Source organism: Helianthus annuus, chromosome 16 (assembly GCF_002127325.2).
Source record: "Helianthus annuus cultivar XRQ/B chromosome 16, HanXRQr2.0-SUNRISE, whole genome shotgun sequence".
Taxonomy (NCBI): Eukaryota; Viridiplantae; Streptophyta; class Magnoliopsida; order Asterales; family Asteraceae; genus Helianthus; species Helianthus annuus.
In genome coordinates this window covers 150,440,242-150,456,323 of record NC_035448.2, presented here as the reverse complement: position 1 = coordinate 150,456,323, position 16,082 = coordinate 150,440,242, and the positions used below count along the sequence as shown (strand labels likewise).

The 16,082-nt window shown below is 33.3% G+C and overlaps 1 long non-coding RNA gene across 1 annotated transcript; it reads left to right on the top strand.

Moving 5' to 3' along the window:
• The first annotated feature begins 4,294 nt into the window (after nucleotides 1–4,294).
• LOC110914936 lies at nucleotides 4,295–5,890 on the top strand. The gene is made up of 5 exons (XR_002578647.2): nucleotides 4,295–4,309; nucleotides 5,071–5,196; nucleotides 5,439–5,525; nucleotides 5,631–5,704; nucleotides 5,770–5,890. It is a non-coding gene; the product is annotated as an uncharacterized LOC110914936 (long non-coding RNA).
• Nucleotides 5,891–16,082: the final 10,192 nt, after the last annotated feature.

The following is a 16,082-nucleotide window of genomic DNA, read 5'->3' as shown; positions in this document are numbered from 1 at the left end:
GGTTCCTGCCTACAGACCTTCGCTGCTCTGAACCCTTTTGGCGTCTGTCATAGGAGTTAAAGTTCCCCCTTTTTTCTAGCTGGGCTGTTGCCTCACTAGCTTGATCCCCTTTTCCTTGTTCTTTAATGTCTACAGCCTCCTCTCCCCGGATGTGGGTTTCAGCCCTTTCGAGAGCTTCTTCCAAGGTCTTGGGCAGGGATTTGTTGAAATCTCTCGTGAGATATTTGGATGTAATGGCGTTCATAAAACCGGCCACTCTCATTTTTTCGTCCGCCCCTACATATGTCAGACCCTCCTTCTTGTATCTTTCTATGAACTCTCGAAGGCTCTCGTCATCTCTTTGTTTTATCTGGAAGATTACTGTAGCATTTTTAACATATCGCCTCTGTTGGGAGAAATTGGCCAGGAACCCCTTGCTAAGGTCATCGAAGCTTCGAATGCTTTGGGCAGGTAAATCGTTGAACCAGATCCTGACCGATCCGACAAGGGTTTGCATGAACGTTAGGCAACATTCAGCATTTGACCATTTCTCAATCCTAGCCGCACCGGTGAAGATCTGAAGATGGTCCTCAGGATCTTCAGTCCCATCATATGTTTTGATATGGGACGGCATTTTGATCTTTGTTTGGAAATCGTAATCAGCGATTTGCTGAGAGAAACATTACAAGTTGCTTGGTTTATAGGGCTTGGCTAGATCTTCCTCCACTCTTGCTCCTGTGCTGCCATTGTTATTGTTGTTCCCTTGGGTGGCTAACACTTGATTGATAAAGTTTTGCCACGGGAAGCTTGCCATCATCTGGGCCATCATCCGGGGCATAAGGTTAAAGCTTTGAAAGCTTCCAGGTGCAACTGAGCAGTTTATCCCCAAGGGAGTACTCATAACGGCACTCCATGCCAAGGGAAGCACCGAGAGGGCTTGTTCCCATGTAGTAGTTGGTGAGGGTGGAAGGCTTGCTACTGGAGATTGTAGGAGCTGGTCCAAAGTCAACTCGTGCCCCAAGTGAGCACCGGTTGCAATTGGTTGGGAAGAAAAGAGAGGATAAGATGTTGGATCTGGCCTCGTGTACAAATATGGGTTTGGATTCGGAGGAGGATTGTTGGGTCCAGCCTCATTCCTTGAAGTAGTTGGCTGTGAACTTGCAAAAGGAAGAGGGGGAGGCCCAGGAGATAGTGACGGTTCTGGCTCGTCATAGTCCAGACGGATCCTCACACCCTTGTCTCGTTCCCTATTTACGTGTTGGTTGAGGAGAGACCTCAACTCAAGAAAGTTATTAGCAACTCCTTCAGGTGTAAGATCGATACGTGAAAGAGTGCTTGAGGCACCAACATTGGGAGAGTGTACTCCGGAACGAGACGGTGTTGGCGTTTGGAAAGTGAGAAACTCGGGTTATGTTACTCCAGTTGGAGTGCTTCCCGGTGTTGAGATGGAGGTCGGCATAGCCATAGGAGTTTGGCTTGTGTTCAGGGTAGAAGTACGAGGGACTTGGTTAACTTCCCCCGGAGACTCACCTTCCGACATGCTGGTTCTTGAACAGAAATGGAGCTACACTACTTGGTCTTTTGAAGAAAATTAGTGGCGTAGCCCCACGGTGGGCGCCAACTTGTTGATGCAACAAATAATAGACCAAGGATAGTAGCTGGGATGATTAGGAAAAAGGGTTGAAGGGTTTAGTTTTGCCAAACGCAGGTCGTGGGGTCCCCCCACGTTTGCAAGACGTGGAGAGAGGTTCATTAGTTTGATCTTGTTGTTTGCTCGGGATCCTCCACTGAAACGTGTTCAGTCTCGGATGTGGGAGCAATAAGAATGTGTGTGTTGAAAGTGATGGAGAGTGACTTGCATAGAACAAGTACTCAAGAACAATGACCAGAGATTCGCCTGGAATCAGAACTGATCGAGAATGTCTTGGCACTAAATGAAGTGTCACATTTATAGGGAGAGTCATGGCTCAAAGAGGAAGCTGTTGACTAGTGAACATGCTTGTAGTGGGGGACTTACCCTTTTTGGGGTGGAAGCCTTTTGACCTGCGGGTAAAAGACTGTACTCTGTGCATCCACCTTACTTTTGCGGCTGGGGAAATTGGTGAAGCAATCAGAGATGTGACCATTTACTGTTCACGTGTTGCTTTATCTTGACTCCCGGATTTTCAACCTTTGAACCTTTTAACCTTTTAACCTTTTAACCTTTTGAGCGTTCATGTATTTAAGTCACTTTATTTGGTCTTGGGCTACCCCCGTCATCAAGTGTTATGTAATATTCTCAACTTATCAAAAGGTAATAATATGGTTAATACGGGTGATTTGCATTGGACCAACTCTCTTTAATATTGGGTGGCCAAACTTCCACTAATACTGCACTTTGTCACCATAGATAAAAACACATTCGTTTCAATTTAATGATTGCAATCTATCTATATGGAAAACGGTGGAAGAAATAAAAAAGAATTCATTTCTGTGGATCAAGGAAAGATCAAGGATAGCAGGTCTCGTTTGGGAGAGATGGAAGGATTTTAATGTTAGAAATGTCATAATTTAATGGGAAATTTACGAAAATGTCATTTGACCAACGTTCTTTACGAAAATGTCACGTTCATGCGTCAGTGGACGGACTCCTCCACATGGGATGCGTCCGGATGCAAGGGATGCGTCGGGGAGGCATAGGATGTGTCGGGGAGGCATGGGATGCGTCGGGGAGGGCATGGGATGTGTCGGGGATGGACTCTTCAACATTTGAAAGGACACGTGTCAGCTCCTCGTTCATGGACTCTTCAAGGTGACACACACACACTCCTCCCATGTGGAGGAGTCCGTCCACGGACGCATGAACGTGACATTTTCGTAAAGAACGTTGGTAAAATGAAATTTTCGTAAATTTCCCTAATTTAATTGTTTGTTTCGTTCTCGTGTTCATTTTCTGTGTTTGTATCTTGGGGTTTTCAGCTTCGATGGCCCTTTTTCTATAATCATAGAATTTTTGCCGTTAAAAAAAAGACAAAAACACATTCAACCACCATATTACATCATTCATGACCTAAAAAACTAAAATGTGTTTACAACATTTACCATATACCTTGGTAAATGGTGGTGTTTGTTTAGCCATTGTTAATTCCTTGACAACTCCATTATATGGAGAGAGCAGTGGTAGTGACTAATAGTTAAACTGTGTCCTTAAACCAACACTCCAATCCATCCGCCACAGGTTCATTCGTTTTCAACATTACGGTGAGTATAGTGTTGGTGTTCATACGGATGATAAAATTAGCTCTTGGATAAATAACGTCATCATACAAAGAGAACATAGATGGTGGGGGACCGGTGCCAAACATTGTTCTCATATTGCACTTCATCGCTATTATGATAACACTCCAGTTCAACCATCATACATTTCCAACGTTTGCATCTTCTTTTCAACATCATACGTTAAACATGTTGTTCACACTTTCTCGCCTTTTGTCAAGTTGTTCGTGTCTTAATAATAGAATGATTGATGTACACAATATATTGCAACGTACACATGTACATAATGTTTGCTTGTAATACATGTCCTAGTAGAAAAAAGGTGTTGCGAAAGAAGATCGAAAATGGTCACTTTAGTAGGAATAGCTTGTGAAAGCAGTCTACAGGGCCGGCTAGAGGGAAATCCAAGTAAAGCGGCAGTTTAGCGCCACTATTTCTAAAGGGCCTCATCTTGTTTCATTTTATAATATTAAAACCTATATAAAGAAGCAACTACTTTGTGCATATGTGGGTTGTAACATGAGCTTAGGGAGTGTTTCAAAAAAAAACTTGATTTTTCTTTTACATTTTTCTTGTCAGCTATATACACGTGTTTCATCTTTTCTTTTTACCCCAAATCCACATCCACACAGTCCAGAGAAAGAACCATCCGCCACCACTGCTGTATCAGCTTCACCTCCATCGGCAACGCCACCGGCACAGCCACCGACACCGTATCTCCAGCAGCAAGGACACGTATTAGTTGATGAAGAATCTGGTGGCGATTAACGGCGTCGATGGCGTAGGGTGGTTGAATCGTCTCATCAGGCGATGATCTCAAACCCTATGTGTGGTTAGATGACTGATGATCGTGGATTTTCTAGGGTTCCGGCGAGTTTTCAACAAGTTTCCGGTCACCCAATTCAGGTATGTTGAAAAGTTTCAATTTCTATTCAAGTTTATTCATTTTATATTCAAAAGACGACATATTTAACTCTCTTTCTCATGATTATGTGCATCTTTTTCTTATATTTGAGGGAAAAAAATTAGTGGCAGTTGAACTTTTGCAAGCAGATTGATCTTGGGGTGGATAAAGGTGACTGATTTTTCATCAATTTTTAGTTTTTACAGTTGGGTTTGATAGATTTGTGGTTAATTTTATCTGAGTTTGTTTATCTTTATTGCAAAATTTGAGTTCTTGTTATGTAGAATGGTGTTTGGTTGCTGGTGTTATGTGTTGTGCATAATTTAGGGTTACGAATGTGTATGTTGGTTTCAAGATTCTTGCTTTTTAAATCTTGAATCTTGATTACAATTAAGGACTACAAATAATCCCTTTTATAGAAGATATATTGTTAGTAATTTGCCCTGTTTGGTTGCCTGTTCATTTTAAGAAAAAAGTCTATTTTTTTATGAATTTTGTTAAAAAATTTCTAATTTAATTAATTTAAGTGAATGGAATTGTTATTGGGATAAAGGGTTTTAGGGTTTCTTTATTTTTACTGCTAATTAGTACTTCATATGTGTGGATAATTAATTGAACATGATCTCAACCTTAATTCATGAAAAGTAACAAAAATAAATCTTTATCAACTATGATCGAACCGCACCATAACCAAAAAAAATAATTTAACCAATGTTTCGGTTTTAGGTTATTTGTTTAGTTTAATTTCACTGCTAATTAGTACTTCATATGTGTTATAATTAATAGGACATGATCTGAAAAGGAACAAAATAAACCATTATGTTGTATGATCGAACCGGAAAACCGATTTAACCAATGTCTTCTTTTGCATGTCTTCTTTTCGAATAGATCAACTCATTGGGAGATGATTGAGACTATGTTTAATATTTCAGTTTTTCGGTAAAGGAAGTACCAGAGTAGTGACGAAATGAAGCACATGTACTCAATTTTCGCTGAAAGTTTGGAGACGATTAGATCGCACAACAACAAGGGGCTATCCTATACCCTTGGAGTCAACGGTGAGTTTTTTCAACTATGTAATTATTTCTGCCACTAGCGATTGTAGGCTAGCAGAGTTCCCTTTTTACATTGATGATTAGTAAATAAGCACTTAGTTAGCCGTGTGCGGTTTGATTTTAGCCTATTAGTCATTAGCCATGTGATGTGGGGTTTGACTTGTCAATTTAGCCTATGTTACTGGTTCCACCTACTAAGTTGTTGGAGACCAAAATATGATTTTGTTAGTTGCTGGTTGGAACAGAATATGCTGATATGACATGGGAAGAATTCAGCAAAAACAAACTAGGAGCAGCTTCACAAACTCACTGATGTTGTCATCCCACTCATGGTAGATGATCAACCTACCTTTATATATATATCTATCTATCTATCTATCTATCTATCTATCTATCTATCTATCTTACTTACTTGTCATTTGTCATGTGTGTTGCAGCAAGATTGGAGGAAAACAGGAATTGTGAGCCCAGTCAAGAATCAAGGATCTTGTGGATCCTGCTGGACATTCAGGTAAATATCTCTAATCTTGTGAACTACTTTTTCGATAACTTTAAATAACAATATTTATTATGCAGCACCACTGGAGCTCTTGAGGCTGCTTATGCCCAGGCTTATGGGTCCAACGACATTGCTCGCATGTAAGAACTCCGCCGCATTGCGGCGGGTACTAATTCCTAGTTATATACATATTTGGGCTTGGCTAATCTTTATTGAGTTTACCTAAATAAAGAAACTATTGAGTGAGTATGGAAACCAAAATAAAGTGTCGACCATTTAGTTAAACACGGCTTCTAAAATTTTGATCTTATCGATTCAGCGTAATAGCTTCAAATCAGTCTTGTGTAATAGCCTCTAATCAGTTCTCTAATAACTTCGAATTGTTCATCAATCATCGCCGATCTTTGGAAAAGCTTCAAATTTGTAGTTTGTGTAATCTGTCGTGAAGGTCTAAAGCATAAGATAATTGCTTCGGGCCTCGGGATATGTTCAATCAGTTAGTTATTTTGCCAGCTTGAAGGTGATCGCTTTGAATCTTATGTTATCTTTGAATAGTAATTGTTATTTCTGTATTTTGTTAGTTGATTACTGTTCCTTGATTATTAATTAATATTATAGTTTATGTTATTTGATTATTATGCTAGATCTATACTTTGTTAAGAGTTAGACCGTAAGAACTTATTTTATCTTGTTTAATTATGCATCGAGCCTAATTTGCTTGATTGTTTTATTAGTTAATTTTACTTGAATGTAATCGCTTATGTCTAATTGTTAGCCAATTGATTTTTCGTGGTTATTTTGTGCCCTGCCCCTACTTTGCTAATCGCTTACACCATAATAGTTGAGCAACCATAAAAATCTAGTAAAGTGATTAGTTCATGAATTCGCTTTAGCATCTCTTTCTTTCAATAAATCATACAATTTATTCAAGACCTTTATCATGCTAAAATTACTTGTGAAAATTGTTAACGTGTGAACATTTTCTACATCAACATTTAATAAGAAGAGAAAAAAAACTAATTTCACATGAGGTAATTTGAATTAAATAGTATAGTTGATAACTAAGCTAACATTGAATGTACTGTGGAAGGTGGCAAGCTATAGTTGAATATATGTAGCTACGATAGGAATTCTCATTAGAAATGGACTAATTTCAGTTGGAAGTTTGCATGAGAGATATTAATAGGATTTATGGTTATTAAATGAAAAAAGGTAAATTTCAACTTTTATATTAGAAAATCTATTAACTATGCTCGTTTGAAAAAACATGAGGTTGAAATAAAAAAAATTAGATTGAAAAGGTTTAGAAGATGTCAAAAGGTTTTTAACGAGGCAATATATCTGATCCAGAAGTATCAGAATAAGAAAATACGTGCTGCACTCTTTTTCCCTTAGCTGAGGTTTTGTCCCACTGGGTTTTCCTAGCAAGGTTTTTAATGAGGCAGTATCACCAAGTGTATTAAAAGCATGTGGATAGTCAAGGGGGAGTGTTATGAATGAGTCATTTATATGGTGACTCTCCACATACATAACTCATATCTCTTCATTTTCTTTTGTATTAATGTATATGCCTAAATATATAGAGGCATTTGTAAATGGTGAAGATTGATTAATGAATAAGAATTCTCCATGTTCTATTCACTACATGATTTTATAGTTTTGTTCTCATGTTTATATAATTATATATTAGTAGCTAATAGACCATTGTTTTACAACACGTTATCAGCACGACGGTGCTTTTGTCGAAAAAAACCATAGCGGTAGCGATTCTCTATTGTTTTGTTCAAGTTAATATTGCCTACTGGAGCCACCAACTGCGAGTCTCACTTGACAAGAGCTATCACCAACATCCCACCCATCGCTCGTTTGACGGGGCGTTTCATTCCGCAATCATGAACCTATCTCAAGTGGCAAATAAGGTAACAACATAAAAACTTATTGCTCATAATACATATACACATCCTGTTGATATGCATTGACGAATTATAATATTATATTGATTTGAATTGAATTTTAATTTGGAAATGTGAGTTTGTTGTATGGGACAACGAATTCAAAGATTATTATTATTATTTTTTTTTTAAAAATAAAAAAATAAAAAAATAATAAAAAAAAATTAACTATTTAATTAAATCTCTGTTTTGATTCAATTTATATCAATCTCAAAAGATTATTTAAATAATGGAGACATTATACCGTTGTATTTATAATTTTAGAGGACTATATAAGTTTCAGTTTTTGATATAATATATTTCTAAGTGCAAAAAAATATTGATATTTTGTTATTTAGTATATTTTAATTTATTGATAAGACAAAAAATGAATTGAGGACATATACCCCAAAATATTGATTTCGGTGCATACATAAAAGATATAGTTAAAAAATTTACCCATTCATATTAGATACGGTATTACTCGTTATTTTATTTTAATGAACAATATGTAGGCTACTTCTTAATTTATTTTTAGTGCTTGGATAAGAATATATGAACACAGTGGTAAAAAAATGAATTTAGATGGTTGCATAGAAATACAAGAGCATACACCAAGTAATTGGATTTAATTAAATTTGCTTCTTGTTATGGTGATTTTGATTATATTGATGAGTTGGTATCTTATTCATAAAGTTGGATCAGATAGATGTTATATATGAATATTTGAAATATTTGCATGGTAAGATATTATATTTATAGCATTGAGACCCTTGTGATACTTTTACGATTATATGGAACTACATAATTTATTATTGTAGAAAGTAAAAAAAAAAAAAAAGTGGGCTTATTTACTAGTAAACAAATGATGATATGTTAAAATCATAGTTTCAAATTAACATGACAGATATGTATACGTGAGATATTTTTTTTTGTTACACTATAATTAATTATACCATGATAATTTATTTAAAAAAAAGTTTTATGCTTTTTAATTGATCGAAAAGAATATCTTATCTCATAAAGTTTTACTAGTCTTATCTCATACAGTTTTACTACTCAATCAAGGACATAATATATACATTTTTTCTGTTAAACCCCAAGTGAAGTCCTTTTTTATTCCTTTAACTGAAATTATTTGCTTGTTGGCCGTAAAAAAAGATAAAATATTAATGTGGATCGTAATTAATTGTTTTCGTTAGTCATTGTTAATATATAGCATGCCAAAGGACTTTTACACAATTAGATATAAATGAGTTATAATGTGGATCGTAATTAATTATTTTCATTAGTCATTGTTAATATATAGCATGCCAAAGGACTTTTACACAATTAGATATAAATGAGTTATGTGTGTAGTGCTCATTGGAAACATCACGTGATTTAGTTTTAAATAAAGTATACAATCTATAATGCAATGTATTATTATTGTTATAGCATGATTATAAAAACAACATTTGGTATTTATACTAGGGTTATACTAGCATTTATAACAAATTTTGCATATAAGAAATTCATGTAATTGATTCCTATTGCTAGATATCATTATTTGTTATTAGAGAAACCCTTTTCTAGCGATGTTGGTATTTCTCATGCATTCATTAGGCTGTGTCACAATGTTTAATAATTTAATTTTTGATTAACTATTATTATTGCTTGTTTGATGTCATTAGGTTTTTTTAAATATCAATATTTGAGAAGAAAAAATTGAGTAAGCTATGTAGTTCATCAATATTCCAATTTTCAAATAATAAATGATCTGAGAACTTGAAAGAGATATATGTTTAAGTTTCAAAGTAAGTAACGAATATATATAAGATATCTTTGTGATTGGTTATACCATGATAAGTTATTACATAAATTATATACGTTTACTTATTAGTGATGAAAAGGTTTCTTATTTCATAAAGGCCTATTATAAGTTGTTTTTATATGATGACATGCTATGAGATCATGTATTGAATGATTTGTTGCTATCTATATCTTGTATTCTATATGCTATCATTTCTTTGCATCGATAATATTGAATGGAACGATTAAACCAGATCATGGTTTATTGTCACTCTCATGAAAGAGGAGAAATATGTGTAGATTTGACACCCAAAGTGTCATACTCCATGTAACTCATTATCAAGTTTTAAATGGTCATCAGATGTTAGACCGTTAATATTATATGACTCGGACAACAAAGAGAAGTTTATTTATAAGGGAAAATCGGATAAAACAAACTTTGTTTGTCAAACCTCAAATATGATCCTAAGGTAGCAATATCATTAAAAAGAAACAAAAGGTTCTAAATGAATTTAGATTTATATGTCCGAGTAAATAATGGAAACCGTGAAAATTGTTTGGTTTTACTTTGATCCATGAAATGAATATATATTGATCACTGTGATCATTGAGAAAAATACAATGATGGTCATGTTGATAATGAGATCAACCATTAGAAATTAGAATGAGATCGACTACAATAATTGAAATGATAGTCATGATGAGATCGACTATTAGAATTGTAACAATAGTCATAATGAGATCGACCACCAAAAGTGGCAAACTAAGGAATGACCATATAACATGATGGTTTAAACTTTGAAGTTATAATACATTCTATTGTATCTTACATTTTTTATTACATACGTGCAAGTGATACATATGCGATCATAATCCAAAGGTTTATGTATCATAAGTATTTAGTTAGTTGGCATGAACGGTTAGACCACACCGACTCATTAATGATGATCTGAAAAGTATCGAAGAACCAGAAGATTATCTTGATAATTATACATGTCATGTTTGCTCTCAAGTGAAGTTAAGTACTGATCAACAAAAGTAGGGTGTGAATCCCCAAATATTCTGGAAATGATAACGGAAATAAATATACAAACATGATACCATTTAGTATTTTAAAATCGATGCATCGTCTAGATGGTTATCAATTCCACAACCTGAAGCTTGTGTGATTGTGGCTTAGCTAATGTGACAGCAAGCATATTAATCCAGATTCGTATATTTATTTGATAATAATGAATTTGATTCACAAATTATTAACAATCATTGGAATAAGTGTTATTGTTGAGATAATCACTAAACGTCTACTATTGGTTACAAAGCCAATGATCATGAGATGAGCAAAAGTTCATTTAGGTACATGTAATTTTATATATAGTACCATCAGTTCACATCAAGCCAATAAGTGATAGTTCTCCCCCATACAGTTGGTTTTTGGTCAGGAACCAAAGATGTCTCATCAAAGATTTTGGTTGTGCGACATATATTGAAACTCATCATGTCATCCACCACACCGCACAAAAATGGGACTTCTAAAAAGTTTGAGAGTATGTTGGGTATAAATAATCGTCTATGATTAAATACTTAAAGCCATTAGTGAGAAATTCGTTTGTGGCTCATTGGTTTTCACTTTAATGAATGAATGTCCCCAACATTAGGGGGATATAACAAGCAGTTGGAAAGTGAAAAGTGAAATGAATTATCATGTTATCTTGATCCTCAGACTATAAACTATGAACTAGAAGTTTAAAGTATAATTCATTTACCAATAGTAAAGAACAAATTACCAGACAAGTTCACTGACCTAAATAGAGTGACTAAGTAAGTCACATAATCAACTGCTTATGCTCCAATTATATTTGTGTCCCAAGAGGACATAATATATTTTTGTAATGAGTCTATTGCACGCCTAAAGCATGGTAGACTAGTTGATTCCAATAATAAAATTCCTCGAACATTGGAGCAAGTAATTAAGATGGTCAAGACGAGGTTATAGTAATAAGATCTCCTGAAGAGATAATAGACATGATGGCTCAAGAAGAACCTCAGGTACCTGAAAATAAAGAGATCTCGATAAGTTGTATCATGTCTAAGATATGTATGGAATCGAAATAAAAATCGTCGTCGTTATACTTTTGTATATAATGTAGCGCTTACAATGATTAAATGATGAGGATCAAGATTTAAGATCTGCATATGAATGAATATTAAGAAATGATTGGCAAAAATAGAAAGACGCAAATAAGGCAGAGTTTAGTTCTCTAATGAAATGGAAAGTTTCTGGACCAACAGTCCATACAACTAAAGTTGTAAAATATGATGGATACAAAAGTGTCTTTTATGTGAATCAAGTGAAAATCAAATTAAGTGATATAAGTCAAAATTGGTGACACAAGAATTTTCACAAAGACCTATGATTGATTATGAGAAAACGTATTCTCCAGTGGTGGATGCATTGACTTTCCAATATCTTATTAGTCTGGTAATATATAAAAGAGAATTGACACGCGTCTTATGAAAGTTATGTATCACTTGATACTAAGTCATATAAAATAAGTTCTCGAGAATATTATGATTATTATCTAAATTCAGATCTGAATACATATACATGTTGTATATGTTATTGAATTGAATATAATTGGAACTCCCCATGAGTATCCTAAAGCATTTAAGTGCTTAAGAGGTTAATTGAAACACCTTATGGATGTAATTATTGTGCACCAATACTCCAATAAACATACATAGAAAATGTGTACCTGGTTGTTATGGCATCTCAATGTACACAGTGTACAAACATGGTACAATATGGATTTTGGAGATAAAAGTAAGTGTTCATGATATTTTTGCATATGTTATAGATATCTATGTGTTAAAAGGGCATGTTTATGTAGCAAAACTTCTAAAGAGTGAAAGCACATGCATATTTGGATAAGATGGAAAGAATTCCCTCATGGATTGATAATGATAGAAGCATTAATGATGTAAAAACCGCAAGAACGTATTATATGAAGTTGACAAAATACGTATGGACTAAAATAGTTGGGTCGAGTGTTGTACAACTCGAGATATTCACATAAAGAGGGATATAAGTTTAATTAAATTAGCCATGTTCTATGAACATTCTACTTTTAAAAGTTCACTATAATCGCAATTTACAGTAACGATGTCTAGGTATCATTGAGATAAATTGTCGAGCTTTTATAGGGAGAATTTTTGAATGACCTTGGCACGGTCTAATTATTACTCGAACTGCAGTTCGAGTATATATGTAATCATATTTTACTAATCCCTCAAGTACATCTAGAAGATGATGTTTAGATATTTTAGTATGGACATAGTTGAACCTTAAAGTATGTTAAGTCATTTTTTATAAGAAATAACTATTATCATCTCCTACCAAAGTAGGGATTCTCATTCCAAAAGTACCATGGCTAAAGTGCAATTGTGCATTATTTCTTTCTATCTATGCATAATATGTTTTTCTTATTTGAATTTATCAACATGATATAGCACATGTCCAATGAGGAAACATTTAAATGGTAAAGCAGATATGTCGTTACCCTAAAGGTAAGAATGATATGTGTTTATATTTTACTAACCTATGAAAACTAGTTTTGTTAGTCTTGTAGATGTAAAGAATGTAACACAACATAGTAGTGGATCTTATGGTATTTGTTTGCAAGAGGAAGCACTAGAAGTCTCACAAGAAGATTTTACAACATTACTCAATATAAAGTATTGCACTTCAAGGCATCAAACAACAAATTATTCTACAAAAGTTTTGAGTAACATTCGAGGAAGATGGACACATGTTACTTAAAGGATACATATTATAATGAGGGGGAGATTTTTTTTAAGTTGCACTCTTTTTCCCTTAACTAAGTTTTGTCCCATTGGGTTTTCTCAGTAAGGTTTTTAACGAGGCAACATATCTGATCCAGAAGTATCAGAATAAGAAAATACGTGCTGCACTCTTTTTCCCTTAGCTGAGGTTTTGTCCCACTGGGTTTTCCTAGCAAGGTTTTTAATGAGGCAGTATCACCAAGCGTATTAAAAGTATGTGGATAGTCAAGCGGGAGTGTTATGAATGAGTCATTTATATGGTGACTCTCCACATACATAACTCATATCTCTTCATTTTCTTTTGTATTAATGTATATGCCTAAATATATAGAGGCATTTGTATATGGTGATGATTGATTAATGAATAAGAATTCTCCATGTTCTATTCACTACATGATTTTATAGTTTTGTTCTCATGTTTATATAATTATATATTAGTAGCTAATAGACCATTGTTTTACAACAGTTTGATATTAGTTTTTTTTTCTTTTTTGGTAACTTATCTCATACTATTGTTTATGGAACTCAACAAATACAAAAAAAAAAAATTGGTGAGAACATTCATATTGGAGTCTCTCTTTTCAATATAAAAGAATAAATGAAAAAAAAAACACTATTACATTGGAATCTCTAGAGTGGAGAAAAATATAAAGAAAGAAAAGTACATCTCTATATTTAGAGGTTCATATTCAACTCTCTATATTTTTATTCTAAGTATATAGGCAAGTGAAACAAATAACAAAATAAGTGTTTGTGAGTAAGAATTAGATAGAGATAGAAAGTTGAAAGTGAGATATTTTTGAAAAATTAATAAAATTCAAGATGTGTTTTTATATAGGTGAAGAAAATATATCCACTCACCCATTCTCCACCTCATCCCATTCGACTTTCCACGTTCAATAGCCCTTCCCCTTCCTTTTATTCTTTTTATTTAATTAATTTTATTTATAAATAGTACTAGGTTATTGCCCCGTGTAATACACGGGGTGAATCATAATTATAATGTGAAATAAAAAAAAATATGTTCATAATCAGTGGCGGACCCAGGATTTTTTTCCAATGGGGTCCAGTTTTTTCGATACTTGGATTTTTTACACCCAAACTATAGAATTTTCGGGTCGGTCGTCGTTTGGGTCGGGTCGGGGTGATTTATTGAGCTTGGAACCTTTAAAAAAGATAAATAAATAACAAAACAACACATGTCTAAGCACAAAGGCATAAATTGAATAAATTTTCATTCATTTTAACATTTTAAAAGTGTACTTTAACAAAAAATCGGCTGGTATTAGACTTGAACCCAGGACCTCTTTGTTAGCAAACAAGGGATTAGCCACCACAACAGCTTTGCTTTTGATATTATGGGGTCCAACTAAATATTTTTATAGGGTCCTTACAAAAATTAATATACCGAATCTACTAATTTTTTAAAAAAGACTGGGGTCCGTGGACCCCGACCCACTCAATGTGGGTCCGCCCCTGTTCATAATATGATCTAAGTATGTATAATATAGAGTAATATGCCGACCAAATACAAAATAAATATTGAAGTTTGTATGGCCATTCATAATAATATGATATGTTATTTGTTTTAGGATTTGTCATATAAACTTAAAATTTTGTACCACTACTAATATTTATTGTGACATTTTCTTGTTCAAAGGTAACGTGTCTGATTTTATTTGATAATAGATTATTCTGAGAGGTTAATGTTGGCATAATATTATATTTTCTACCATCCAAATATAGTTTCCTCACTTTCGCTATCATTAACATTAATATAAGTTATGTTCGTATTCAAAGCTATAAACCAATATGAATTGTACGAAATAATTACTTTTATCACAATTAGTAAGGAAACCAATAAAAATTATTAATAATATAATATGTCCCATACTATTTGAAAGGTTTGAAAAGGGACTTCTAAATAGATAAAAGTAATGTAAATGAATAGACAAAAATTGAATTAATAAAACCAATTAACTATAGTTGAGAAAATACTATGTATAGTGTAATACTTTACATGTACAATTGAACCAATGAAACATATATATAAGTAAAAAAATAAAAATAAAGACATGAGACACCATATGACAACTAAGTAAATCTAAATTTAAAAAAAAAGTTATGACATTCCGAATGTGAAGATACCTTTCACAGTCCTCTACATCTTAGTTACAATAGGAAAAAATATGTATGTTAAGAGTTTACCTTGTTTTAAAACACATGTATCTAACTTATCTAAAAATACATGATGTTTTCTATGTGACATAGATAATATGCATATTACTTATTTGACATGGTAAACTTATCTAAAAAAACATGATGTTTTCTATGTGACATAGATAATATGCATAGCATGTGAAGAGTAAAAAAACATACCTAGTATTTAGAATGAAGTGGAGTTTAATTCTAAATATTTGATGTAATATATTGAATATTAAATAATGATTTTTTATATTCTTGACAAAACTTTAATTATCACAAAAATCTAATTTGATTCTAGAAAGGAAAGTAAAACTTACGAAATTGATTAAATGGTTACTAATTTTATGGGTTTTTGTTTAATAATTTCAAATCAAAATTAAATCCATAAATTATAGATTAGATTTAAAACACATTTTAGAGTTTAGATTTACAATCAAAATAAAATTCTAATATTATATTTAAATCTTTTTAATTTAAAATTTACCAATAAATTATTGATGCCCTCATTCAATGACATGTGTCCCAAATCAGGTTTCTTTTATTATATAGTATAGATTTTTATTCATTTAATTTTTTAAAATAAAATAACTAAAAAATACAACACTTCATACAATTTAACAAAT